The sequence below is a fragment of the Gavialis gangeticus genome, unplaced genomic scaffold (genome assembly GCF_001723915.1).
Source record: "Gavialis gangeticus isolate Ggan-Ray unplaced genomic scaffold, GavGan_comp1, whole genome shotgun sequence".
Lineage (NCBI taxonomy): Eukaryota > Metazoa > Chordata > Crocodylia > Gavialidae > Gavialis > Gavialis gangeticus.
Window position 1 is genome coordinate 44,268,695 of NW_017729022.1, and position 6,904 is coordinate 44,275,598.

Genomic DNA, 6,904 nt, shown 5'->3' on the forward strand with positions numbered 1-6,904 from the left:
AGATGATGCAGAAAGGACTGAAGTATTTAATGCCTTTTTAACCTCAGTCTTCACAGACAAGGTCAGCTCCCAGACTACTGCACTTGGCAGCAGTGTGGGGAGAAGGTAAGCAACCCTCAGTGGTGAAACAACAGGTTAGGGACTAGATTGAAAAGTTGGATGTGTACAAGTCCATGAGAACAGATGTGATATGCCCAAGGGTGCTAAGGGAGTTGGCTGATGCACCCACTGTGCCCAGTTTTGGGGGCCCCCACTATAGAAAGGGCACAGACAAGTTGGAAAGAGTTCAGTAGATGGCAACATAAATGGTTATGGGACTGGGGTATATGACTTACAATGAGAGGCTGAGGGAACTAGGCTTATTTAGTCTGCAGAAGAGAAGCTTGAGGTGAGATTTAATAGCAGCCTTCAGCTACCTGAAGGGCAGTTCCAAAGAGGATAGAGTTCATTTTTTCTCAGTGGTGGCAGATGACAGAACAAGGAACAATGGTCTCAAGTTGTAGCAAGGGAAGTTTAGGTAGGATATTAGGAAAAGACTTTCTCCCTAGGAGAGTAGTAAAGCACTGGAACAGGTTACCTACAGAGGTTGTGGAATCTCCATCCTTCGAGGTTTTTAAGACCTGGCTAGACAAAGCCTTGGCTGAGATGATATAGAATCATAGAAAATTAGGGTTGGAAGGGGCCTCAGGAGGTCATCTAGTCCAACTCCCTGCTCAAAGCAGGACCATCCCCAACTAGATCATTCCAGCCAAGGCTTTGTCAAGCCAGATCTTAAAAATCTCCAAGGATGGAAATTCCATCACTTCTCAGGGTAACCTGGTCCAGTGCTTCACCTGGTCCAATGTTTCACCACCCTCCTACTCAGAAAGTTTTTCCTAATATCGAACTTAAACCTTCCTTGCTGCAACTTGAGATCATTGCTCCTTATTCTGTCATCTGCCACCATTGAAAACCATCTAGCTTCATCCTCTTTAGAACCACCCTTTCGGTAGTTAAAGGCTGCTATCAAATCCCCTCTCAATCTTCTCTTCTTCAGACTAAACCCAGTTCCCACAGCCTCTCCTCAGAAGTTATGTGCTGCAGTCCCTGAACCATTTTTGTTTCCCTCCACTGGACTCTCTCCAATGTGTCTGCATCCTTTCTATAGTGGCGGGCCCAAAACTGAACACAGTACTCCAGATGTGACCTCACCAGTGCAGAATAAAGTGGAATTATTACTTCCCTCGATCTGCTGGCAACGCTCCTACTATGACAGCCCAGTATGCTGTTAGCCTTCTTGGCAATAAGGGCACACTGATGACTGATATCTAGCTTACTGACCACTGTAACTCTCAGGTCCTTTTCTGCAGAGCTGCTACTTAACTAGTCAGTCCCCAAGCTGTAGCAGTCTATGGGATTCTTTCATCCTAACTGCAGGACTTTGCACTTGTCCTTGTTGGGCTTCATGAGATTCCTTTTGGCCCAATCCTCCAATTTATCTAGGTCACACTGAATCTTAGCCCTCCCCTCCAGTGCATCAACCCCCACCCGCACCCAGCTTCGTGTCATCCATGAACCTGCTAAGGGTGCAATCCATCCCGTCTTCCAGATGGTTAATGAAAATATTAAACAAAACCAGACCCAGAATTGGCCCTTTGGGCATTCCACTTGATATCAGTTGCCAGCTAGATGTTGAGCTATTGATTACTACCCACTGAGCCCAACAATCCAGCCAGTTTTCTACAATCAGGTTGGTCAGGCATGACTTGCCCTCAGTGAATCCATGCTGACTGTTCCTAATCACCTTCTCTTCCTCCCAGTGCTTAAAAATGGATTCTTTGAGAATATGCTTCATGATTTTTCTGGAGACTGAAGTAAGGATGACTGATCTAAAGTTCCCTGGGTCTTTCTTCTTCCCTTTCTTAAAGACAGCCACTATATATTTGCCCTTTTCTAATATAGTGAAAGATGGTCCTGATTTGAGCATGAAGTTTGATTAGATGACCACCTGAGGTCCCTTCCAACCCTAATTTTCTATGATTCTAAGAAGAAACAAGAGCAATTATCTCCCTCAGTTCATACTCCTTACAACCCAAATGAAACCAACAGAGCAGTACAGGGAATTAGGACTTCATAGAAAAATGGCTGAAATCAAGAGAAAGACTTCTATTAACTCATATGGGCCTTTGATCAGAATCCAAATCTGTATCTACTTTGTTCATATTTGCCCAAGAATTGTGAATGATACTGTCATTTACAAAAATACCATGCCACACAATTACTAATATTTTTTAACTAATCAACTGCTTGAGCATCATGTCTGTTACAAGAGAAATTGGGGGAAATTAAAATTCATGCCAGGGAAAAACACCTAGTAAATGCAAGAAACCATATAGATTGTCTTTTGCAGTGTTTCGCTCTTTTTATGTCATTTGTTTGGGAAGCTAAATGTAGGTTGTTTAGTTCTGCACTGACTTAATATATTGCATTTGGAAAGAAATGAAGATGCTGTTTCTGGAAACAGAATTACAGTAAGCTCTTTAGATTGGTTCAGTGCTCCTCCAAATGAGCAATAAGGCCACAAGGGTGATGATTAATATGCTGGATTTTAATTTTTAAATATCTTTTTAAAATTCAGCTGCTCAAATAGGAACTTTTTTCTGTCACTTTAGACTCTCACAGAAACTTTTAAAAAATAAGTAGTTGAAATAATTCCTTTTTGTAATGATTATTTAGTAGCATTTCTGTGTCTCTACCAAATTAGTTACACTTTTTCATACTGGATTGATGTATTTAAAACTTGCCTAAAAGCAACATTATATCTATGTACATCCATACATAGATGTAATGTATCTGACTGGCCTCATTGGAGTTTCACTGGTGTAAAATATATTTAAGTGACATCAGAACCAGATGAAGCAATAAGCATATTATACAGTTTGTCCCAAACAAGTGAAATTAAATTTCCCCAAATCTCTATACCACTACATACAACAAGGAGAATGCATCACAGCATTTACTCTAATACAGGAAACTGTAAAGATGTTTTAAACAGGTTTTGTTTAGTTCTTTGCTTTTTTAAAGGTACCCTAAGTTTTTATGTAGTCTTGTACCAGTAAAAGGGCATACCTGCCGAGTAGTGAACGCATCCAGCTAAGATCCAGAGGTATGAATTAGAGCTTTATTTTGGACTCAGACTGAAAATTATACCCAATTAACCCAGATGTAAATGAGCGTCTGCAAGTTACAGGGCGGAAGAGAGCCAGTTGTGATGCTAACCACATCACTCCTTGGCTATAGAGACTGGCATACCTTAACCATATTAGCACAATGAACTACCTACACTCCAGAAGACTTTTAACATACCTGTAAACCAAATATCTTCATTACCAGGAGTTAATAGGCATAGGGCTCAGAAATAATCATAAAATCCTTTGAATATGTGAGCTAAAATATCCTTTCCATATGTAAGACTTGTATAGTTGTAAGTTCTTTCCATACAATATAGGACTAGTGGAAATTTTATATTCCATAAGAAATTTGGAAACCCCTTTCTCATAAGAAAAAGCTTCCAACATCAATCCTACTAAGTCACAAGATACCAGAGTTTTTGTAGGTTTTGTTTAAACAGAGCAGATTGAAGCAGCTGTGAATTTTGGGAAGTCATAAAAAAACATCAGGGGGGATAGATTAATGGGAAACACTGATGTATACTGAAAGATGCATGGTAACTATAATTTATACCATGGATATAATCTCTACAGGTTTATAACCTCCACATGGAGTGATATGACTCAATTTGCAAATTTTATCAAAGACAAAGTTGCCTCCTTATCTGAAGAGTTCCCAAAGGGAACACTTTATGTACTGTGAATATTTAGTTAGCCATGATAATCAACAAGTTTAAAGTATATTACAAAATATACTCACATATATAATCAAATACACATAGACAGACACACCTGGCCAAGTCCCCTGCTGGTATAAATTGTTGCAGTTCTGTTGACAGCAATTTCTTCTACAGGTTATAATTACAAGTTTTTTCAAACAATGTGGAAAACAACCATTCAGCCAAATTTACATTGCATTCCCACCAGCCTCCTGCAAATGAAAGCAGCGCAAAACTTATATCTAAATATGGTACCTTGCATGCTTCTGGATTTCTAAGTCCAGCTTTCTTAAAAGGAACCTTTATGAATTATTGCTGAGGGTAAAAACCAAAATCAAAATAGCTTTCCTCCCAGAAAAGTTCTATTATTTCCCCTGGAAACAATTACTATTTACATAGTGGATTTTATATACTGAAGAACTTATAGACATAAATATCAATAGCTGGTTGGCTCTCCTGGCATCTCCATACTTAGAGAAGTTGGTCACTGAATCTCTCTTCTTCCTGACACTTTTAGACTGGTTTCCCTACCATAAGCTAGTTGGGAAAGAAAGGGCTATAAAAGAAGTCAGCCTTCATCCAGTGTGATTGAGAAGTTTATGGTATGATTCTTTATAAGTTCTGGGGGCTGACTATCATGCTACATATGCTTGAATAAAAAGGGTAGTGGGAGACTGCAGCCCCAAGCACTATTCTGGTATTTAAAGCTATATCCTATCTCACTTTATGCACCAAAATGGCAGTAACCCAGCTCTGTAAGTACCATTTGTGGTATTTATGCATAGTTTGAGATTCTTTTCTGAACACTGTTTGGACATGCATGCATTGCGATGAGACAGCTACACAGCACTTAGAAAACCTGAAATTATAGCCAGGCAAAAACCTATGATTAGCAGCTGTTAGACACCAGAAGATAAGAATGGTTTTAATTAATAGCTTAGTGGTTAGTGCACACACCCAAATTCTAGACCCATCCCGCAGAACGGTCAGGAACTTGCATTGCCTGCTTCCCAGAACACTGGTCTAACAACCAGGCCACAGGTGAGGAATTGACCATGCTTCTCAACCAGCCTTTGTATTGAAGCTGGCCCACTGGGAAATCAAGAGGCAGACATGTAGGGCCAAGAGAAAGAACATGAAGGCCTAGCACAGGGACAGGATAATGCTTAACTGGTGGCTTGGTGTTTAAAGCAATGTACTAGGAGATGCAAGGTATATGTTCTGTGGATGAGAGGGACCCTGGTTTGATTTCTGGTTGTGCATGTAACTACAGCCATCAAGGAAATGAATGTCTGGACACCGTCTGGCTTTGAATTCTGTCTGAATGGTCTAAAGGGAGAATGGAAGGTCTGGAAAGCCTCCATTCCTCCTTACTCCAGCCTAGGTATACGTCTGGATGGACTTTCACGCATACACCACGATCCAGAAAGATTGATGGTTGCCTACTACTACTGCCCCTGGGAAATTCTCTCTTTTCCAGTTCTAAGTTAATCCTTACTGTATCTACTTTTCCCTCAGGCCTGAAGAATGTACTGCATTTTAAAACTTGTCTAAATCAATCCCAACCATGCTATTGGTCCAATAAGTGATATGACCCGCATAAAATCTTGGCTGACTTACTTCCTAGACCACTGTGGCTACAGCAACACTCCAGCACTACACATCCAGGTCTGTTGTTTCATATTTATAGCACAGTAAGACACAGATGATCCAAACAGGGCCACATACTAGTCCCAATTATTCGCTATGCACTATGCAGGTCTAAAAGCCCAATATCCCTACTCTGAAAGGTTTCCAAGCGATGTAAATATTCAGGAGAGAAGACTGCAACCAAGCACCCTCAACTTTCTATAAAGTCTCATCATTCTATTTGTTCAGTGATCACCAAGACTGTGATATAAATCTGGCAGCCAACAGAATTGAGGATGGCAAGCACTGTATGAACAGCAGTAGAATCCATTGAGATGTCCCCTAATCTGTTTTACGATTAAAACAATTACTATGCTGTACTCAGCACTGAGTAGTTTCCACACTGGGTGAATTCTTGGCTCCCTGCTGAAGTCAGTAGCAAAAACTCATTAATTTCAGTGGGATGAGGATTTCACCCTTTGCATTAAGAGTGTATAGTTGGTCAACAGTTTAATCTGATAAACCAGAGTTATATAAGAACATAATCCTTTTTAAATTAAAAGGTAAACGGTTTTTACTCTTGTTTTAGAGTAAGAACATAAAACCTTCACCACCCTAATGTTAACACTCCCTCCTACAACATTTTATTCTGCATGTGCTTTATACTAAGACTGTGATGCTATCAAGAACATATACATAAGAAAACAAAAATCCAGACCCTAAATCACCTGCTACCAGCTGCACTCATTGTACTGTAGTTATGTTTCTGTGAGAAGCAGCTACTAAAAAGGCATACCTATACTGAGTCCAATGGGATATCTAAGACAGTGTTGCACAAATTTTAAAAAGTTAAACTTAAAAAGAAATATTCAGAATAAAATTCAGGGTTGTAGAATATTGCCTTTGAAACTTGTTAGGCTTGACAAATCATCTAGACACCATATAACTCCCTGTTATATTGGCTTTTTTTTATAGGTAAGGCTGCATGCCAAAGAAGGCATGATAGGCCAAACAGATTTCCCTGTGAATTCTAGTGTGAATACGACTGTCCTTACAACTGAATAAACACTGAATAACAATTTCTACAGCATACAGGGACCACATTTCTGACACTGTTTGGGCCTGCCTACAAGGGTATAGTTCATGTATAGGTTGGTATCTGTTTTCAAAGATGTGCACTTAAGTTGATAAATAAGCACTGTTGATGGGGAAGCAGTACAGTTGCAATCAGATCTGAATGCACAAGAATTATAGGCTGACTAAACTAGTCTTCTTCCTTTTTTCCTCGTTTTTCGTTCCCTTAGTATGGCCCACAATATGCTCTCTCAGATCACAGCTTGACAATCACAGCACAAGAAACCTCACCAGAACACAGAAAATATGCTTTCTGACCTTTTCATTTACATA